The sequence below is a fragment of the Strix uralensis genome, chromosome 7 (assembly GCF_047716275.1).
Source record: "Strix uralensis isolate ZFMK-TIS-50842 chromosome 7, bStrUra1, whole genome shotgun sequence".
In the NCBI taxonomy this organism is placed as follows: Eukaryota; Metazoa; Chordata; class Aves; order Strigiformes; family Strigidae; genus Strix; species Strix uralensis.
The window spans coordinates 17,755,321-17,779,460 of NC_133978.1; the positions used below are offsets into that span (position 1 = coordinate 17,755,321).

The 24,140-nt window shown below is 37.3% G+C and overlaps 1 protein-coding gene across 1 annotated transcript in view; it reads right to left on the reverse strand.

Moving 5' to 3' along the window:
• Positions 1–24,140, reverse strand: part of LRMDA (leucine rich melanocyte differentiation associated) — a 693,265-nt gene that overhangs the window by 643,657 nt on the left and 25,468 nt on the right. The window lies entirely within an intron of this gene.

Consider the following 24,140-nt stretch of genomic DNA (forward strand, 5'->3'; position numbering starts at 1 on the left):
TAGTTCCACTGGAATGAAAGTGTAACAGGGCTTTACACTCAGGAGCCAAGAACTGAGGGACACATCTTCCAATACACATGGGGAGTGGTGCATGCATCACCAGTGAGGGCACAGCAATTCATACATGACTTTTCAGTTTGGTTGTTGCCAACAAAACCAGCTTAATCCTAATCATTCAGGCTGTGAAAACCTACTGAATAAAGGTTTGGTTTTCTAATGCATCAGAACTCTGCATTCACCCATATAACACAATTAACAATTAATTTCCAATGGGGAAATGTTTATAGCAAAACTGGAGGGGAGGAGGGCACAGTATTTACTTGCCCAAACTTTAAATATCATTCAAGTGAGATTTGTACTAGAACTGCCAGAATCTGGGGTCTGTCTGTAATGGCCAGACAGTAAACTGAGCTGAGGGTGAAAAAAAATTGTACACAGATTAAGTAAAAATATCAAGTGCCTTTGACCTCACTCCACAAGGGATCACTGAAAGTATGCAGAATTTATCTGCATACAATATTTTACATACATATGATGTACGTTAACAAGGGTTACCTGTGTAAAATTTCTTCAGACAGTGCAGGAGTGCTAACTTCTAGTTCAAAGAAAAATAAACAAATACAACCAGGAAACTGATATACTGGCAAACTTAAACAAAAAAAAGGCACACAGAGCAGTTCCAAAACACAAATATCCACCATTCTTTTGTCCTGCCCTATCACTGTCCAGGGGCCAACACAAAGGTACAAGAAGCTATTAATTTTAGGCATCATGCAAAAATAATTCAAATCAATTGCCTCCAAACTCCCCAAAATAAAAAGTGAGCAAGCCTGATCAATGACTTTCAATTAAGATGATGAAAAATGGCCGCTGAATTCGCTTAAGGGAACCTGGAAGCCATGCACACCCTGTATTGCGCTCTGTTCTCTCCAGTTGAAAGACAGTACAGATAGAGGAATTAGCCACATGAAATTTTGAGATTCATCCCAGGTGGCCATAAAATTAACTGAATTTCAAAAATTTAGAGACCAAACTTATTCCAGTGGTAGAATTCCCACTTGACATTTCCCAAATTAAAAGTTCTTCCAATAATAACAGAAATATAAAAGCCTGCATTAGCGAGGGCTAGCTCCTTCCAACCGTTTGTTCAGAGACTCTCCAACAAGCATACAGCACACTGTAAGAATTCAATTTGGAAACCATCATCTAAAGCACAGAGGAGAACAGGAAAGTCATATTGCTATAATGCTTAGATTATCAATCATCTTGACAGTTTATTGGCTTTATCACCACACATACCATTAAAATGATGTCTGGCCTAGAATGTCAGGAGGCAAACATTAAACAGACCAGGATTAAAAAGCAGATCCCAAACAGCACTCCAGTAAAGTTTCCCTTCCACTCTGAAATTAGTTAGAGCTGACTAAGTAACTGGCACTAGACTTTGAAGAAATATACAGCCTAAAAGGCGCAGAGTCAACATAGACTTGACGAGCTGATAGGTAATGTCATGTTATGGCAACTCTAAAGCTCCTGTAGTTGATTTATCACATGCTGTGTGCAACAGAATGATTGCTAATGGAGGGTGGGGGAAAAAAAAAGCAAAACAACAACAGCTTAATTTGTTCTTCTTAGAGTCAAGGGCTTGCATCAAAAGGACCAAATGAACTCCTTGAAATCAAGCAGCAATGCTTGCTTTATCAATTTTGTAATTACCAAACACACACATTAACAATAATATTTTTTAAACTAAAGTAATTTTACAGATTAGGAAAATCTAACAGTGACAGAACATATTCATAATTCAGTAGAACCAGGTAATGAAAGAGATAAAAATCCTGAATTTTTAAAGCATAGCTGTCTGTGTCAGTCTGGTAACTAAATCCTGACACAATTAAAACTGTGCATCAACAGGGTACAGTTGAAAACTGTGTCATTTGTTCAGGACCATACTTCCATGTGCTCAGGAACATGCGGGCAGGCAGTTACAACTAATTAAATGCAACTTCCTTTTTCCCCAACTCCCCACCTCTGAAACATCTGTTTTCTTTTCTTCTTTTTGTCTTCCTTTCCCCCCAAAATGTATTGACATTTGCATTATCCTCCTAATTTATTTAGAATAAGTATGTCAATTTTAAATTACAAATAAGCTAATGGCATGTCCAACCAAGAGAACCAGTCAAATAATTGAGCCACAGCATTTGCTGAAAATAAACTATTGATATACTTTCTTATGTCAATCAAAACCAACATGCACATACTGATCTCAATTTTAAACAGATTAATCCAACAGCAGCTACAGCCTACTATACTGATTTATATCTCATCATATACATTGGTTGAAGGAGTACTTCCATCTCTGAGAAAGGTGTTGGGAGGTTCAGTATTTGTGAAACACTGATAGATCTTTGTTGCATGAGCATTAAAGCTTTAATATTTTGATCCCATTGCAAGTAAGATTCAACTCTGTAATTACTATTTCACAGTCCACACTTACTCATATTTTGAGGGACTGAAGCAGTGTTTTTCAGTACATGTTGTCATGTTGAAATTAAAAGGCAGCTAAATTAAATCCTAACTTAAGGAAAAGTGCTGACTTAATACTTAATAAACCATGGCAGCAATTTGTAGTAAAAATCACGTTTTATCCTTAACTGTGACATTTACTCTATACCAACTGACATAAGAATTTCAGCAAGGTCAGAGTCACAGCAGAAGTCTCTCAGCTGAATTTTAAATACACCTAAAGACATCTAGAACTGTCATCTGGCAAAAACACACAATACACATACTATCTCATAAACAAGACAGAAGATGAAGAAGACCAAATATCTAGCTATCTCCAAAGATCTGAACACTTCTCAGACATCTGACACCACCTCTCACCAACCTCTGAATGACCCAAGTTGAAGTCCTAATTGACCAAAAAAGATATTCTAAATTAGGAACCTAATGAGGGCTCTGTTGTCTCCATCACACTGAGGCTGAGGAGTAAGGCTTGGGACCAATCTAACCACAGAAGCATCTCCAACAAAGGGAAGTTTAGATGCTAACCATACTATTAGAAAGTCGGCAATACAGGAAGGGGGCCTCAGAAAAGTGCAGATTACCAGAAAATACACACAGACATGAACTCTCCGGAAGTTTGTTTCATTAGATGTTCTTCGTATTGTGTTTATTTTATTGTAAGTGCACTTATTTGGAGGAGAGGTGGAGGGAGTGGATACAGAAAAAGGTGGGGGAAGAAAACATGCGTACCCCACCTATAACTGTCACTGTGTTGTCCTCAGAGCTAGTGAGGAGAATAAAAACAATCTTCTCCAGCAGTAGATGAATCCCTACCAAAAAGTAGCATCAAGATTAGCATTCTAAACAGGCAATAGTCGTCAGGAAATCTCCACTTCATCGACACCTGTCCATTCACAGAGCACCTAAAACACACACTGCAGTTATGGCAACAAAGTGTTATAGCTAAAAACAAGATATTAAAAGAACAGAGTAATTTCATTTTCCACTGCTACAGGGTTCACTATATTCAGATTGCTTGCTCTATGTGCTTTACTTCTCATATCACAACTGCTGTACCCAGCAAGTCCCCAAGGACCCAGGCCTCACTAGCAGTTAATGATCCATTAGACAGCCACCTTGATGCAAACCAGAAGGTGGCTAATGCTCTAACAAAGTGGTCCTAAACTACAATAACAGACAACATTCAAGGATTACAGCCACAATAAACCAGTAGTCATAGTTAATAACTGTAATATTTCATTAAAATGGCTAGAAATAATGCATACCAGACACCGAAACAATTACAGATGACCGCAATGGTATTAGAAAAGTTGTAATGTAACATTGAAAGAGAACAAGCTAGCCACTTGCCATAGCACAATGAATGTATCTTCTCAGCATAAACTCTTCCTAGTTGTTTCACCATCACAGAAAAATTCAATAAAGAACAGAAATTCAAGACAAATAGTTGGCAGTATTACTACCAGTCACAGTAAACAAGCAGCATCTCTAAGAGTAGCAAGAAGACTTCTGTTCTGTTTTCATGCAGCTCAGCCAATGAAACTACCTTCATAGCTTCCATTTGCTTATGCTTTTTCTGAAGACTACCACACCAGTAGCTATGTCAGCTAGAAGAGTATAACCTGTTTTCACAAGAGAACAATTTGTACCATCTAAACACAGATTACAAAACACACATCAGGCCTTGCATGACTTAACTCTATACCACAGTCACTTCACTGTCCATTCATGCCCTTTGCAAATTCACTTACAGACCTAGAACCAGGATGTTAAAAAGAAAAATGACAATCTTAGCTTAAACTTCAAAACCAATGATATTAGTGTAGAATACTGCAGCGTGATCTGGGCAGTGCTTTTAGACCAGTACTGACAACATGGTAAAGTAGCAAAACCCTTCAAACTACAAAATCACCTCTAATATACTGCTACTGTAAAAAATGTATATGGAAGCAAGAAAAAAAAAAAAAAAGGCAAAAATTAATCTATACCTATTTAATTTAGGTTAAAAATTCATTAGATCCCTAATTAAATTTAGTATTAATAACATGAAACAGAGCAGTGACGAGTGGCATTCCTCAGGAGCTGGTGTTCGGACCAGTGCTGTTTAACATCTTTGTTGGTGACATGGACAGTGGGATTCAGTGCACCCTCAGCAAGTACACTGATGACACCAAGTTATGAGGTGCAGTCAACACGCTGGAGGGAAGGGATGTGCCATCCAGAGGGACCTGGACAGGCTTGAGAAGTGGGCCTATGCAAACCTCATGAAGATCAACAAGGCCATTTTCAAGGTCCTGCACATGGGTCGGGGCAACCCCAAGCACAGATACAGGCTGGGCAATGAGTGGATTGAGAGCAGCCCCACCCGCAGAGAAGGACTTGGGAGTAATAGTGGATGGAAAACCAGCTATGACCCAGAAATGTGCGCTCACAGCTCAGAAGGGCAACCGTCTCCTGGGCTGCATCAAGAGAAGTGTGGCCAGCAGGTCAAGGGAGGTGATTCTTCCCCTCTACTCTGCTCTCGAGAGATGCCCCCCACTTTCATTACTGTGTCCAGATCTGGGGCCCCCAATCTAAGAAGGACATAGACGTGCTTGAGCAAATCCAGAGGAGGGCCATGAAAATGATCAGGAGGCTGGAACACCTTCCTTATGAAGACAGGCTGAGAGAGTTGGAGTTGCTCAGCCTGGAGAAGAGAAAGCTCTGGAGAGACCTTATAGCGGCCTTCCAGTACTTAAAGGCGGCTACAGGAAAGATGGGGAGGGACTCTTTATCAGAAAGTGTAGTGATAGGATGAGGGGTAACAGTTTTAAACTGAAGGAGAGTAGATTTAGATTAGATATAAGGAAGAAATTCTTTGCTGTGAGAGTGGTGAGACACTGGAACAGGTTGCCCAGAGAAGTTGTGGATGCCCCCTCCCTGGAATTGTTCAGAGAGAATTCAGAAAGCTTTGTATCTTGATAAATGAAAGGTATACTATGAGTGCTATCACCCATTTATCAGGATTAGGGTATTAGATTATATTTTTGTTGTATTGGGTAGATAGTATGAACCAGCTACACTGAAAACATAAAAAAAAAAATGGGCCAAATAAAGAAAAACTAGTTGGAATAAAAGCGTGGAAGTGCAATTTCCACAAAAGTTCTGTAAAGCACTATTTCACCGGCAATATAGTTAGCCTTTGGCGATATGCCATACACACAGAGAGACATGGGGCCTATAAAAAGCCTGTGACATGATGCAAAAGAAGGGTTTTAACACACCCTAAAACACACAGATGGCAATGACAAAGATATTTACATTTTTAAATAATGCTCTTGTAGCTTTGTAAAAATTGAAATCAATTTCATCACTGAAGGAGAAAGGTTTAAAAGATAAATTAATTGGTTTCTTTTCTAGCTGGTTGCTTAGAATTTTAAATTGGTTTGTTGCTTTTCAAAGGTGGATGAAATGAGTATGGATGAAGTGACTGCTAGCTAAAAAACCCTCAAGATCCTCTGGCATAGGAGGCACTACTAAAATTGTAAACAGAATGTAATTTACTATTAATGACTTGCCCTAGGGAACAAAAAGTTGGGAAAAGGCCCATACAAGATGCTCTCCTTGCAACTAGCACAGTATATATCACTAATTTTCTTGCATGCTTTTCTGTGATGACATTCATCATTGTAACAAAGTGTGCACCACAAACAACTTACACTCATATGCATGTGTACTTGTAGTAATTATTGAACAACAAGCTGGGATGTGCTGCCCAGCACAATAACAAAGCCATTCTGGTCTAAATACAACTTAGCTGTCAGAAACAGAAAGCTATCATTATTCTCACGTTTCCAATAATCTGTCAAGACATTGCTTCCATTATCCATCTCCCACTAAATCCTCTCCCTAAAAAGCGTGGTAACAGTAACAAGGCCACTACCCACATAGTTCGAAGATGTTCAAAGGGCTTAATCATTATGTCTTCACTAGAAGTTAAAGCTCATTCTGTGCAAACCTAGAATACAGCTTTCAGTTTAGTCTAGTTTTTCTTCAGAAAGAGTCTAGCCTGCACGTGCCTAAATCACTTTGTGGAACAAATCAATGATCAGTAAGAAGGGACTTCTGGAAGATTTGCTTTTAAAATCGCACTGTTGTTCCAAACATAACCACTACCCATAGATGCAGTCTTGGTTATGTCCGATATACCCAAGGGAAAATGAACAGCAAGCAGTTCCAGCAGACCGCAGGAAGACAGCAGGATAGCCTGCCGGAACAACATGTGGTGAAAGTTTACCACCTACACCCTACAAAGTGTTTACAGATTCAAACCAGACTCCACAGCTCCTAGTCTTGGAGAATCCCAAGCCTTTCTTTCCAGGCGATGCCCCTTCACATACTCATTACTCTCATCCAATTGTTTATGTGCAATTACAGCATCCAACCTCTAGGATCCAGAATGCTCAGGGAGCAACAGGATACTGCATTGTCTCCTCCAACACTTCCCAGGGACACTTGTTGGGACAGGTTTTAAAAACAAAACAAAAAAACAGGCCAGTAAGAACTGTATCAACTCTACATCATGATAAAGGAGTATTCATTTCAAGCTCAGCAGGAAGGGGAGACTGCAGGTGACAGGTTCGTGCAGCAAAATTTGAGTACAATACAGTCCTCTGTATTGACACCTCTATGCCTATAATTGTTAAGACACTGCTCTAACAATTTGAAAATCCAGACCCATTCTTGTCTGAGCAGGCAAACAACCCCAAGAACATTGTAAACACCCAACCAGTAACTGCATCCTACTTCAGAGTGTGAAAAGACAGATGATTTTTTTCAAACACTACATATTCCTGGAAGAATATTCTTCTTTGATTTTGGAAATGAATTAATAATTAACCTTCTCATAAGTCTACGGTTTCAATGGTATTTGTAGGACTGATAATTTTCCTACCCATCAATACAAATCACTGTGAACTTCATAGATACTATGAAAAATACAGTGGTATTAATTTCTGGAGGAAGATTTTAATCATCTCTTTCGAGCAGTTTAAGACACTGCTGTACATTTTGCATTGAAGTCTTACACAGAAGTAGAAATGCTTATCATTTAAGAAGCCTGTATAAACTACTATTGTAACAATCACTTTCACAAATGGTCACCAAAACTGCCTTTATTACTTTTATACTGAAAACCCATATATCATTTAAAACCTTAGAACGTAAAACATACCTTTACAGTAAGGTATACTTACTGGGCTTTCTATTTACAGTACTAGATATAAAGAAAAATGATGCCAAAACAGCAACATTTAATACCTCTGTACCAACCATAAAATTGAATAAGTATTTTGAGATCAATGAGTATATAGGATCAAAATGAAGATTCAGCAACACAAGCATATGTGCATTTTTTCAATGACTACCATGACAGTGCAGGCATGTTTTCTGCCCAATTCTGATCTGAAGAAAGGTCCAAATTGAAAGTTTGCTAAGGCTGCTTTTCTAAAGCAACAATTCCTCAGTCAACTAAAATGCAGTATTTTAGGGCGTTTAGCTCTCTCATCTGGTGTTGATTTTTCCTAAACAACAAGAAGAATGGAGCAGAGTTCAGAATCTAATTCAGAAGTGTGCCAGAGCTGTCTCTATTTTCTAAAGCTTCATTTGTAAATTGAGAGGAATATCTCACTTGGTCCCAAATACTGAATGATTATGACACTTGGTCACAAAGCTAAAAATAAAAAATATTTTTTAAAAAAAAGCAATAAAAAAACCCCAAAACCTAGCTTCATTATACCTTTCACCTCAGTCTTCTTTTTACCCGTAGCTGGCTGCTGCTATGACCTGACTGAATCTCAACATTTCTGGGGCTGGATAACATATGCTGCAACCATACAGGTGCTCAAAGACATTAATGGCAGCTGCCAAAACATTCTAGTATCAGTTGCCCAAATTTGATGAATTTAAGTTTGTTTTCAGACTTCAGAACCATCATTGCACAATACAGAAAAGCTCCTTCCAAATTAAGGATGTTGCAACTCTAAAGAACTACTAAGGGGAAAATTATTTTATTTATCCTCAGTCCTTAAAACAGTTCAACTTGGGGCAGGATGGGGGGAAGAACAGGGAGAGCAGAGAGGAAAGGGAAGTTAGTTGCTGAATTTTTGAAGATAACACATCCATTGTATTTCAGAAGTTAAAATATTTCAGTGCACAATGTCTCAAATTATTTAAAAAAAACAACAACAACAAAGCAAACAAAAAAGAAAACCCTAAACCAGACTCAGAACCAGACACTGTCAGCAAGATCTCACTGCTAACTTCTGAGACACAGCTGACTTTCTTGATCTCACAACCTGGCTTCCAATCCAAATACAACTCACTCCTACACCCCCTGCTATACACACACATCTCCCCAGCTGCCCCCTTAGGATAGTGTACTCACACTGAAATTCTTCCTGCGAGAGACAGTTGCATCCTACTTCCATTAAAGTTTAACAAAACAAAACCACCTTTCACTGGTTCCACTGAGGAGAGACCTCTAGAATGTGACAAGTCTGACAGGAAAAAAATATTCTTTAGAAGTCGTTGCCTACTGATAGGAGAGGCAGGATTTGACTAGAAGGAGCATCTCTTTACAACACCTTGGTTGCATATACAATGAAATTATGGAAAGTTGGGGCTCTGGAACAAGCACTTCTAAGGACATTCATTCAGGCTAGCATCCCCCAGTAGGTTTTGGTCCAGAAAACAAAGTACAGTGAAGAGATGATGCAAATTTTCTCATTTTCCATGCCAGAAGTATAATATGAAATTAAAAAATTAAGGCTTAATTCATAGAGGCCTCAAAAAGCAGTGTCCTTTTTATAAAACTAGAAAGCCTCCAGACATCCATAATATTCTTTCAATGAGCATTGCTCAATAAATGTTGCAACCCTGAAGCTTTTAAATGTATTAAAGTGATGATATCATCACTTTAAAGGGACTTCAACAGAACATTATGAGAGAAACAATTTTCTTTTTTCGAATTCAAAATAACAGTAACCAAGTTGATTAAGTGTTTTCTACTAAAAATACTTGCAGTATCTGCATTTACAGGCTTCACTAGGTAAGAGTAGCAAACAATATACAAAATTCTGAAATAACAAAAAAGCTCCCGTGAACTAATATTGCACAATAAAGTTTTCATTTAAATTACAAGAGATACATGCTATGAAACCATAATTTTTAAGTTGTAGTGAATAAGAAGAAATACTAAATAATAAATATTTTGAAGACATGATATTTCCACCTATTGTACATAAAAGCTCAAAAATGTATTCAGTTCCATGCACAGAGCTGCTCTGAAAGCCACACTGAATATATTGCCTTTGTTTGTTTAGGTTATGCACAAATAAATATTGGGATGACAGTTAAAGACACATCCTTGAAGTAGTCTACCCAATAAATTTGGAAAGAGAATGAAGAGGAGAAGGAATAAAAAAGTCTAGCTGTATAAGATTCTCTTTGTTGCTTGCTTGTTAAGGAATCCGTCTGGCACAGCTGAGGGGATTATGAATTCACATGTGAATTTATCCCCTATTAAACTTTTAGTAAAAGGGTCAGTTAGCAGGAATGATAAAGCTCCGGCACACCAGTCACATGCTGGCAGAGCATCTGTGACTAGCTTTACTCAGGCATATCACTGGTTTATAGCTTTAACGTCAAGAGGAAGCTATGGGGGAGGGGGGAAAACAGTCCCACTTCTGAAAAAGATTTGAAATAGTGCAAAGTACAGTTTCACATGAGACAAAGGCAGCATGACTTCAGGTCACACCTTTTTTTTTTTTTGTCCCCCCCAAAAGGAAGGACTAAAAAGACAGCCCAGGCTAAAATCTCCCATCTCACTGGCAAGGGTTTTCACACTACTCCTTTAAGACTTCTGTAGTACTTTGGCTACTCAGATCTTCCTCCTTTCCACCACAAGAACTCCTGCTGCTGGGCTACCTTAGCTTTCAAGCAGTGCTCCTGGACTTGCAGGTATATCACTGCTACACAGGTGGCAGTTAAAACTATGCAGTAACCTTGCAGATGCTGAAGCCTGATCAAAATTTACATTTACACATCACCTCATTATCTTATACCTTCTTTTTAAAATTTACACTTTTATGCAATTATGCAATGTAAAACAGAGGGCAATCCTGTTTGCACCTTCCTACTGTTGTGTTATTTCTACAAGAGATTTGGCTCAAGCTTTTGGGGTGAACAGAAAAGCACAAGGGCCAGCAACAATACAGCAGCTTCAGCCAAGACACAAAACTCACCTTCCTTATGACGAGAGGTTCTGTGGAGCCAGTCTGTGCATTCTCACCAGGCAATATGTCCACTGTTCAGGTGTCCTGACACCTAACTTGTCTTCTCAGGCTCTTCTTTAAAACCATCGGGGATTCCACATTCTCTAAAGTGTCATTCATCTGACCTTTCCCTAATACGCCCCAGCTGCAGCTCTCACACACAGCATTTGCAGCACACACCTTGGCCTCTAACCTGACATGGGGCCCCCATGACAGGTCTGCAGGCTAGCTGGGCCTGACACACGAGTGTCCTGCACTACAGGAGGGATGTGCCTGCTAAGGCAGCCTTGTGCTCAGTAGGAGCCAGGAGACACCCGCTCCCTTTCCCATTGGGTTACTCAAAGAACCCAGAAGCACACTCCCCGCTCTCCTGTACTTGCAGGACCTAGCAGGTGCAATATTATAAGTTGAGACTTTTTCAGAAGTCTAGTTATTCTAGGAGTCAATAGTAATAAGGCAGACACATTACTTGGCAATCCATTTCAAACGTGATATTAGTGAATTATTGCACATTAAGTGACATAAATAAAAAGATAAATATAAAGAAAAGCCTGACCTTCAGAAAACTTCTACCAGTCTTTGAAGGAAGGATATTATAAAATAACCTTCTAGACATACTATACAGAAAAATGAAGATTTCCAGAAAATCTGAAATAATACTTCATTTGCCCATCAAAGACAATGCGACAACATTTTTCAGTTATCCGCAACAGCTAAATAATGAAAACGGGATTATGTATACTGAAATTACTTTGAAGTAGAAGAGGACAACTAGTCTGGATTAAATGCCTTCACACTCAGAGTAACCTAATATTCTATAGTTACACATTTGCTTTTTCTGCCCACTGTGGTTTGACCAGGAGTATTCTGGAGAAGGCTGTTTTTATGCTACTGGGTCAGTTTTAGTCTGCAGCACAACTTACATATCATCTGTTTCTATTTCCTACATGGATGAATATCCCAGCACTTCTGTCAAACATTTGTCAACATAAGTTTAGACTTCACTTTAGCACCATTTTTACCATCATTCAAATTGCTTCCACTGTTAATGGAAAGAAAAAATGAACTTAATTACAACCAAACTAGGTAATTATTTTTTATTTATTTAATTTTAAATTTTGTGTTTACATATTAAATAGGTTTTTTTCTTATGTTTGAAAGAACAGGCTTACTACCTAACTTGTATTTTTGTCAACTCTTGGTTTTAATCTCTTCCACACGCTTGATTTGACTGCGCTATTGATGCATCTACAATTCCATATGATGCGATTGCATTGCATGGCTTAACATATGAAAACAACCAAAGATCAGAACATTTAACACCTGCAGAATAATCTCCAATAACCGTCTTTAGTCAAATTATAAACTAAGCAAGACAGACATGTGCCATGCTAATATACTTGAATAACAGAATTTAAAAATGTGAAGACAATTTTTAAAAACAGTGATTTAGAATAGTTTTATGCTCTATAAAATGGGGCTCTAACTATTTATATAGTTTTAAAGAAGGAGGATCTACAATCTGTACAAGGAAATTTTGCATCAACCAATCATCAGATGACAATATTTTTGTAACACAATGAAGAATACAACTCACCAGTGCCTTCACCTTTCCCAGGCACTCCTCAACTCCTGGGTTTTTTTCCCCACACAGAAAATGAATAGCCATTGAAATAATTTAAATGTCTTCTTTTAAAAAAAGAAAAAAAAAAAAAAGGCAAGCTAGCTTTCCATTATACAATTTCAAGAATTTTTGGTTTTGTTGTTAGAATTTGCCTTTTTTTCTCTATTATATTTAGAAAGAAGAGTACAATGAAGAAAAGCAAGTGCGTTTGCCATCAAAAGCATTCATTGCTCTGACACACAAACACCTGTCAGTGGAAAAAGTCTTCAACTTCTTCGCTTCTCTTTACTATGAAGCAAATGCGCATGAAGCTTTCAGACTATTTTCTTCCAGTGTTTTGAAGTACCTTTCAGTTCACATGAAGGCTAACAATTGCAAAGAAGCAGAAGAGAAGGAAAAACTGGCACAACGGAAAGACTGAGGAGCAGTGAATGAAGCCTCTGTGCTTACAGTTATTCTTTTGTTGAACGCTTTTATGGTACACCCATTTAAAGCATAGCTTAAATGATACATAAAAATCAGGAAAAATATTTCAAAAGTTTAATTCCTAATTCAAATTTCTTCCCTTGTAAATTTTTTCTTCCCAATGAGATTTACACAACAACATGACAGGACAATACATTTAACAATGAACTACAGTATTAGAATACTATTTATATAAAATAACAATTTACAGAGAGTTTACACAAGAATGTCTTGCATTGAAATAGTTATCCCTAATTATCTTAATCAGCTTGTAACTGATAGAACAACTATAGAAGATTAAAGAGGTTTCATAGCTAACACAATGACTACTGAAACAAGAATCAACATTTTTAGAAAATATAACAGATACTTTTGAAATTACTGTTGCCAATAGGCACATAACTGGAATTAAGCTTGTTAATTTTGTAAGAAAAAAATCTCAAAATATCAGTATGTTTTACTGACACAAAGTTAAATCTTTACAAATTTCACATTAAAAAGAAAAATAAAACTCGCACAAATATCAAGCAAGCAATCTCATGACAACAAAGCCTATCCTTGTGGATTAGTAAACCTTCACTTTCATCTGATGAAGTAGTTCTTCCTCTGACTCTCAGTGCTTACCCTAGCCTATCAATCCAGGGATACCTTTTCTCTGAAACAATTACACTTGAGGAGTTTTGAACTCCTGGTTCAGACTAATCCATCTCACGACAGAAGCACCTTTCAAGCTTCCATTTGACACAAGTCCATCATTCATCATTTGCTGGTGCATATGCTTTTTGCTGACAGAGCTCCATTACTAGAAAAAGCTCAGTAAGTAAAGCTGATTTGAAACAACTATATATTATAGGTAGACTGCACGAGACATGCTGATTTTGAGTCTAGAAAATCACTACATAAAAAAGGAAGGGGGGGGAGGGGCTGAAAATAACTATTTAACTATTAAAAATACTTTCACTTCTTACCAACTGCTGCAATGTGATTTATTAGTGTTAATTTGAAATTTACTTGGGGAACAAGGGAAGAGAAATTTAACTCTATATAGCAAGTACATAACATGCTTTGTAATTCTTGGACCAGGAGTATTTTTCTCTTTGATTAATAATAAAATGCTGCACTGATGCTATCAAAACACAGAACCCTACCAACTTTAGCATGTTGTAAGATCACAGCTGGAAAACAATATGCTGAACCACAAATTGAGCAGCACAAGCAAGAATACATTTGATTCTATTTTTTGACCAATGACTTAATTCAGATAACATTAACAAGATATTTCTGTAGTATCTTTGGCAATTGTAAGTGATTTACCAACATGCATTAATCTTCAGCATTCTGCGTGGTTTAGCATTTCAGTCTCTATTTTACAAATGCAAGTGTAGGGCAAAGAGAGGTTAAGTAACGTATTCAATGTCCACATTTTCTTATTCATCACTTTGGCTAATCAACCTTATGATTATAGGGGTGGGGGAGGATAAGAAGGTTTGGCCAGTTTGGCTGTGCATAACTCAACCATCAGAATTTTTTTTTTTAGAGAGTCAAATAGTAAAAAAAAATATTAAAATAGGGAGGATGGGAGTAAGAGATGGTAGCAAAATAAAGGGTCTATCAATGAAGTACAATTAGCTTTCACAAAGGTCCTTTTAGGCTCTAAGAAAAAAAGAACACACTTACATGAAGCCAAGGAGGTATAGGCTCAGCCTAAATGTCAAGTAATAGTTATATCACTGCTCTTTGAAATGCTTTGCTGTGAAAAGGAGGGAGAGCCACTTCCCATAACATTCAGAAATATTACACAATCTCATTAGGGAAGAGGAAGACAGAAAAGGAAGAGTGAAAGGCAGCAGCTGAATTAAGAACACTGCAACCCAATTTCAGGATCTATCTTTAAGATATAGCCAGATAAGGTCCCTTTCAGTATCCAATATTCTTTTCTGTTTCACTGACTGGAATGAAAAAAGAAGTTAAAAATGGGAACGGAGATGCAGAGTGTGTTGTTTTTGTGAAAATGAATTAAGTTTTGTGCTTTGACTTGAGAGAACGGGACTTACAAGTTCTACCCAGATTACAAATTTTGTACATTAGAGACACAGTTTTCTTTTCAGTCTGTCAGCACAGTATAAACAGCAATACATGGAACTAACAGGCAAAAAACATCACTGGGATAAAAATAAGTATCTTGATACTCCGTAGTTCCTCAGACATTTGACTTCTTCATTTCAACAGGTTTGTTTGTGACACCAGTTTTTTTAAATCGATAGTAAGTATTCAAGCCACTTATGATGAGTTCCTTATGTAGACATTGTGAATACTTCTCCCGGAAGACTGCATAGGAAGCCAAGATTGAAGGCAGCTTGATGTGCTCTTTGCCCTCTTCAGCCTAGATGTTCAAGAAGCTACCTCAGACTGCTCCACATGTCACAGAAGCAGCACAAATATGCCCCAAGGCATCTCATTTTGCCAAAAAACAGGGTCCATTTCTCCGATTTTATGGTATGCTTCATCTACTGCAACAGGAAAGCCGGAACATGATTGAATACCTTAAGGAAATTCACATTTATGCGTACAAAAAACAATCTCTAAATTCAGGAAAAGAAATTTGTCTCATTACCTTCTCATCTCCCATACTGGGAGTGCTGGTAACCATGCTCAGTTTTAGAGTATAAGTACCAAATAAAATGACAGTCCTGTTCCATGCATTCTTTTCCCTGTTATCATCTAAGGAAATTAAGAGACAAGCAAAGCGCACTGTGTACCTTTCAAATAGCTAATGCGATGACCTAACTTAACAAAAACAAGCTAAATATCTTCAATTGTGAAGAAATATACTTCCCCTTCTTCTCTATGGAGAAAGTTTTATTCCCCCTACCAAACCATGAACACATTCTTTTTGTTTAAAGAAAAAGCCTGGTGGACTGACATGGAAAGGGTGGTTATTGATTTACAGACATCTCACTTAGAAATACTCAATTTTTGAAGTATATTTTAATGAGAGGTAGAAAGCATATACACTGCAGATGGAAAAAAAAAATCAACAAGAGTGGACAGCAACAAAAATTTAAATAGTGCTCTGATGATCAGATTAAAACAGAAAGCATGCAGCTCCCTGGGATTCTATTTTGTAACTTGCGGTTTCATTAAAACAAAACAAAAAAACAATCAATATTACCACATGGTACAGATGCCCTGAAAAGACTGAAGTCAAGTGAGCCTCCACAGACAAGGGCAGGGGGGAAGGGAAATCAGTGTATACGTATTCGTTAGAAAAACATTAAAAACCTATTCTATGTAGTTCAGTTATATGTTCTATGTAGATCAGCAAGTGGCAGGCATGGGCAGTAACACTTCTGAGGCAATTAGAAGGGAAAACATTCCTGTTTAACAAGGACAAAACCAGCACTTTCTGGAGCCACAGTGACTGCCCAATTATCCCTCCCTCCTTTTCTGTCTGAGCACCAATTTCAGAGAAGTACAGTTAAACTAGGTTATTATGATCTGAGGAAGCTTAAGAGCAATTTTTAAATGCTCAGTTTTATAAATCTTTATTTTAGTGAACATTATATGAACTGTAAGCAAGATAATAGCTGCTACCAAAGTTCATTTCATTTCCAAAGGTATAGTAAATGGTTAAGAGCTTAAAACTTGTTTTGATCCTCACTACCATTTTTTTTTTTTCCAACATGGATCCAGAACACAAGCACTTAAAACCTAATCTTCTGGGTTATTCTAAATATACCCCACGTATAAGCTGGGTATTAAGAGGTACTTTGAAGAATTATATTTGTTTCAAAAGAGTCTATTTTACTTTAAATAATTTATAAAATGTCAAGGTTCTATCCAGGATGTGTCTTCATAATTACTTGGAAACATCTTGAAGAAAAACAATATAGAAAGTCAACCCAGACAAGTTTTTAGAAGTAATAATATAACCAGCAGTGGAAGAAAATGTTGTTTCCTCACCTGTGCTTCTGTACTCTTAGAGCTTTGGATGAGCTATACATCTTCTAGCAGCTGTTCAACTCTCTCATATTTACAATCACTTTAAAATAATTTTTAAAAAAGCTCTTCAGCAAGCTAATGACTATGTACATAATTATTTAACTTCAGAAGAATTACTGTTCATCTGTAAAATCTGTAGAAACTATGCACTATTTTGGAAAATACACCTGTTTCCAGAGAATAAAAATAACCTTTTTAAACTTCTTTGTGTGCACATCTGATGTCACATTTTGCTAACAAAACAAACTTTCTCACTGAACAGTCACTCTGACTACATAAGAAATGTGGTAGAATATTCTGCCCCACACATCATAACCAAAATTGCCTCTGAAGTTCTAAAATGTATTGAAGCATGGATGCAAGATCTTTAGTACACAAACAAGCTTTAAAACTCCAGGAAACAATCTAGAGCTAATCAGTCCTGCATTTCACCTCTTCTGCCTACTAAACTGTGAGACTGAAGTGCAACACACTCGCATCTGGCAAGGACTGGACCTAAACCTATAGCATGTTGATTTTACACAGCCATCAAAACCCTTGTTTAAACAAAGGTTCCATCCAAAACACTGCTGAAGAAATGGGAAGTTTGCTGTGATTAAATCCCCTCTTCACTCTTTCTCATACAACTTCTTCCTCCACCACAGTTAGTACCAGCTATTTTGGCGATACATTGTTAGACAAAGTGGACCATTGTTCTGCTTCTCCCACAAATTAATTGCCATGTTTCTTTTAACTCACAAAAAAAATTCAGATTAAGTTTAAACAAAAAAGTAACACATTTTACATTAATTTAAAATATGAAATTATTCCAGGCCCCATTTTGCTAGAAACTGAAGACATGTGCAGACTCTTTAGCAGATTACTCGCAAGCATAGTCAGGAGTGATGCATATAAAATGGCTAATGGCAGAGTGTTACCCATTTTTTATTTACTACACAAATAGAGCAGGCTAAAAATGAACATAAGGTCCTGCAGGGCAAGCTATGTGTTCTGTAGATATAAAATCATTGCTCATTAAGAAAAAAAAATTCAGATGCAGTGGCTACAATAGAGAACAGTTAAGTGTGTAAAGAATGGAAACATACATCAAAATACAATGAGTTCATATTTTCTAGGGAAGATAAACAGTGATACTGATGCTATGAGTCTCCTATTTTTCATTTAGTAGGTCTCAAAACTAAATTATTAACAGTGGACCACTCCACATCAGTCAAAAAGACTGAACTGGAGACCTTTTGCCTGAGGTTAGACTCTCAGACACTCCAATCAGCACATTTAAACTCTTAAATATGATGTTGCCTTCAGTATTTTTTCTATCTAGCTTCAAGAGCAATTTATGAGCTTATGAGAGACAGATGCCCAGAATGAAAAAATTGACCTGTCTTTTTCACAGGACGTGCAAACTTCAAGAACCTTGAACCTTTCTAATCCATCAACAAAATACTTGTCTTCAGTTGCCAGACGGATATTTGTAAAATAAAAATAAAAGACACACACACAATATTGAGACTAACAGCTGAACAATGAGACAGAACTCCAGCAGAACACATATATGTGCGTATTCATGCAAGCAACAGAAAAAGGAAAGATGTAACAGAAACAGCATCAGCATAACACTGAAATCTCTCTGCTGGGTAGTTTACCCAGTTTGTTACAATAATAAAGTAGCACAGGTGGGATAAGCAATTTAAAAAAAAGAAATAATGTTTGCTTCAAAGAAGATATCAGAGACTACAAAACAAAATACTTCCGTCAAAGCCAATAACTTTTTGTAATGGTTGTTCACCTGCTAATTTAAATGCATTCTTTGTGAATTATATTGTTCATTAACGACATACATAGTGTCTAGTCTAACTCTGTCAAAACAGCTAGAAATATGGGATGCAGATTATGTTCAAGCTTTACTTTCCAAGTAGTAACAATGATAAAAATATATTCGAATATTTCAAAAGAAGACAGGCTACTTTTATTACAAAGAGTATATATTGCTACATCCCAGCTCCGGTAAGAGGTCAGCAAAGCATGTTTATTTGTCTGGCTTCTATATACTTAATCTGTCTCCTTGCTTACCCAAGAACTGAATGCTGGAGTGTACACATGTAGAAAGAAAAAGTGATCCATCAGGCTTCAACATGATCTAACCAAGGAGAAAGCAATCACTGAAGTAGAGATGCAATATGTACCCTAAGCATCAGAGCTCCCTGTTGAAGTTGTCAGGAGTGAATGGAAATGTATATATTTAAATTACCACAACAGCAATAGAATTATCACTTTTTTTAATCCTTAACACTAGACAGTTCACAAAATACTAAACAGTTTTACAGGTAGTTGCTCTCTTTCCCTCTCACATACTTTCCTTTACAGAAGGTAACTTAAGAACATGTCAACCCCAAGTACCCACTTCATGCTGGTAAATGACTAGAAGGAATAGACCCTGTAGTTATAACACTAATTTAACAAACAAAATCATTGGAGAAGACAGAATCACACTGAGTTGTAACTTTGTATTATAACGAGCAGTGTCCAAAGTCCCAAATACTCACAGAGGGGTAGCATCATAAATATATCCTTATGATAAGACCACCAAAATTTAGCACATGAACATCATTATACATTTTTTAGTTTAACATAAACTGCATTCACATCCAAAGAGAACTGAAAAGCTTAAAACAAGCTTTGTTGGACTGGAACGCTGAGACGGTTCAAACAAGCATTGTTTGTTGATTGTTGCTAAATCAGATTTTAATCTTGTTTGAAAATCCTTTGCTCTAATAAAAAGGTGTAAAATATTTCTTTAAACTGAAGTGAGCTCCCCTCTCAACCAACAGCAATTTGGCAAGTCAAATGAGCTGGCACATCAGAGCACTCTATTAGTTCATGAAGACCAATAGCTTGTCTGTAAAAATTTGCAAGGGCCTAATGCACTCTGACAAATGACAAAGGTTATTAAAGGACAGCTTGCAGGAGTATAATTGCTTTGTGACTTTATCGCTATTAACAGAAAGAACGAACATTGGTAGAGACTTAACACCATGAAACATGAGTACAGGAATCCACCAAGATCTTGACTCAGCAAAGCACATAAGGACATTAATTCCATTCCTGTATTACAAAACAATTAAGAACATGGTTAAGCGCATGCTATTTGCCTATCATTTAATTGAAGGAAGAAGCAGTCACCTTTTCAGGTGCCATGACAGTCTACATTATAGTACAGACAGACTACTACTGATACGCTGGTACATGTTTTCTATGGATGATGAAAGGATTCTTACCAACTTTGATGTAGTCTTTATATAGGATCTGTTGAATAAGTTACAGGATAACTGAAAGTTTGCAAGGACTCAGTCTTCACAGCTCTGTTCACAACATGCAGGGTCTCCCTAAGAAAAACCTTGAGGTTTTTCTGCAAGCATCAGTTTCTCCATGTTTCTCAAAAATACTTACCAAAGCTGAGGTGTACATCAATTTATATTACAAGAGTTTAATTGTTTCAAAATAGGAGGAGGAGGAACACCAGAGAGAAATCTGACAAGGTTAAAAGGAGACTGTGGAAAGGTTGAGGCCTAACACATATTAAATAAAAATCAATCAAGCTGACTTTTCAAGAATTACAAAGTAAGATATATCATACCACTGCTCAAAGGGAGGGGAAATGAGGGATAGGACTCCCAATCACACAGCAGCACTTGCTTTGTAGAGAAATGAAGTACTACACATTAACTCTTAGCTCCCTGCAAAGCACTGACTCCTGGCAAAATTAAGGCAAGAGAGTCAATGCTTTGCACTGAACAAGCTAGGAATTCACCATGAGCCTGAAGCCCCTGCCCTGCTCATGGGCAACACTTCCACTTACCCGTGAGGGTCCAGATTTTGCTTTTGTGGAGACAGCTGCACCTTCCTCTTCCTGTGTTTCTGCAGTGGCAAAACACTTCTGACAAACTGATAGGAAACATCTTGCCTGATGCAACACAGAACTCCCAAGTTTCAAACTGTTTTCTGAAAATGCCATGTCCCACTGCAAACCCTGCCCCTGCTTCTCAAAACAGCATTAGTTGGAATGGCAAATGTATGCATGGCATATTCAGAAGGGTACATAATAGGAAAAAAAGTTTACATACTTACTTTATATCAAAGGCCCAATCACCATGACAGGGGAAAAAAAAAATTCACAAAACAAGGCATTGCTCAGTATAAATACAGGCATCCCAGTCAGCTTGAATTTGGTTGTATCATTGGGAGCTTTTTTTTTTTAGTACGAGGTGTGTTCTATAACAGCTACTTAAATCTATGCTATTCTTTCAGTAAAAGGGATGCATGGGGCCCTCAGACATTAGCCAGAGTGCAATTGGCTAACTAATACCGACTATGGAAGGATCAAGCAACCTTTATTAAGCCCCAGTTTGGACACCTCCACAATTGTTTCTCTATATTTTGTATTTCCTTAGAGTTAAGAACTACAACTAAAAGAACTTCATGGAACAGTCATAAATGTCCATTTCTGACCTAACTTTAAAGGGAAACGCTTTTACAAGGTTTGTGTGACATCCCCCTCTCTGGAATCGTTGGTACACCCAGCAGCTACCAGACACTTGGCTCCCCAGCTCCCCCAGTGTCTCAGCCCAGATATCAGTACTTGGTCTGAGAATTTTGCTCAAGTTACAGTCTAAGACTTTTAATGAGTTATCACCTCTTTCCTGGCACTCACATAACTAACCTCAACTCCTTTTTAGCCTTATTTCCTAGCATTATCCATAAAACTGGTGTAATCTACCTAACTTTACCAGTTAGCTTTCTTTTTAAGCTATTCAACGTTGGAGTATCGTCTGTATTTTATTCATCTGCTTTCTTCTCTGTTGCTGATGACATCATCTGAACAAATATTGAGACTGGTCTTACTCACAGCATTTCATAGACAAAGGCCATTTTAACTAAGTCATATACCTATAAATGAAATATTGTTTGAAAACAACCAACTTCCATTAGTAGATGAGGCTGCTACAGTTCTTTAGCAAAGGAAACTTACTACCTCCAAATAAAGCTTGCAATGAAATGTTGCTGGAGCCAGTAAATCAGTACCAATGCTATTCAGAAGCAGATGGGTATGGCCTCCAGGTACATGGCAGACACTATTCTTGTATAACACCAACCCACATGAAGAAGCTATGTTTAAGGATAAGCTAGCATCAATATTAAGACACCCAAGTAGAAAAGGAAAAGCAAGGGTGGGGTGGTGGTGATAGAAGGGAGAAGAATCTGAACCAATATTCCTTCAAGAATGATTCACTGTTTCTTTATTTCAACACACCATAAAAAACAATCTTCCTCAAAACAGTTTTGCTTGGGTAATACATGATGTCATCATAAATCATATTTTCCTCTTCTGAGTGTCAGCAGTTTTCCTGGACTTTTTTGCAGGAGAAGAAAACAAAGAAAAAAAAAAAAAGAGCCAGACCCATCTTCAAGCTTTGGCAGAAAAGGGCTTTTTGTTCCTAAGACATTTGTCTTCACAAAACCCACCACTACTCTCCTGTAGGAGTCATGCAATGAGAAAGCATCACAAAGCATTATCAAAATGCAAAGCCAATATCAATATAAAGCTCCTTTCTACTCTTTCCAAACATGAACTTCTTTAATTGTCATCTTATTTCCTCTCCAGTGGAGTAAATGTGTATTTGCTCACATTTAAAAAAAGGATTAATCTAATCTATGCCAGAAGGACTTTCAGACCATTCAATAGAAAGACAGCACTCTGTGACAAAAGTCATGAACTGAAGTAAACAATATATTAACAACAAAGATAAGCATTCACCCTTCTCTACTTTTGTCCCTTCTTTCTGGCTTTCATGAAATTGTGTAATGCTTTTTGCTTCTTCTTATCAACTAATTATTATTTGTCCACAAAATATAAACTGATTACAGTTCTCCACAATGACCTCTGATTACTACAGAGAAATCACTTTACAGGACTATGATGGTTGATGAAGCATTTGTGAGAAGTAACAAGAAAATAGGACAAAGCCCTTAACATAAGGCCTAAGTTTAATACACTTCAAACTTTTATTACTGATGGGGCTTATAAATTATAATAAATATCCCAGTATTTACCTACCTCCTCTACATATATATAAAATATACTTCATCTGTCTGCTTGGGCAATATAAAAATTCCTAATCCTCCTAGCCTTCATGACTGTAGCATGCACTTTTTTATATTAGACTTAACAGCTTTAACAAGGAGAGAACAGCAACACATTAAATTTTTTTCCCTCTCTAGTCTTCAAGTATGTATACACTCTTCTGACATAGCACGTGAACAACAGATGCACCATCTACAACAGACTTCCAATAAACAGACTAACACATATTTGTGAGGAAGTTCCACCTTGATGTACTGAAAGCAATAACTGCCCTATTGATTTAAAGAAAAGGCAAAAATACAGTTAGGTGCTGTAGAGACATATGGTTGGCAGGCACCATACTATCAAGTGAGAGAAGATACCTGGAAGCAGAGGAAACATTTTTGCAGTCACACAGATTAGAAGAACTTGTGGGAATAAAGTGGAAGCCAGCAAAACTGTCCAAAACTGGATCATCCAAGGTGGCAGTCAGGCAGCACAGGAGTGATTTGAGAAGAACTGAGTACAGAGTAATCAGAAAGGTTAGCAAAATGGAGCAGCAGAAGAGTTCCCTGTATTTGCAAGCCAATATACTATCATTAGAACATATCAAAATGACAAGTTAAATACCCACCCTGCACTCTTCCAAAATCTCAGCATTCTGGCAGGGACAACAAAGTCTGTTAGAACTGATGGTGCAGAACAGAATCCACTCATCAGGAGGTCCCAAACTACTAAAGAAATATACAACAGAGCAAAGCAAGTTCTGCAAGCTACTTAAAACAGTCTGTTCTTAGTTTATGACTGAAATTTATATATTGAAGACTTCTCAGGCCTTAGATTTCATTTTTCAAACATCCAAGGAAAAATAAAAACAATGCAGGGCTCATGGTAAAGGGATCCTCCATTGAGAAAAATCTATCTCTAAGAAAGGAAGATAATTATAGCCTATATATAGCCTGGATGTAATAAAGTTACATAGGCATCTTCTGTGTCTTGTGATCAATGATGAGTTTTAGGCTGGACAAGCTTAAATCGGTATAGGAAATATTGCTCCTTTTCTATGGTAATTTCAATTACACCGTGAAGC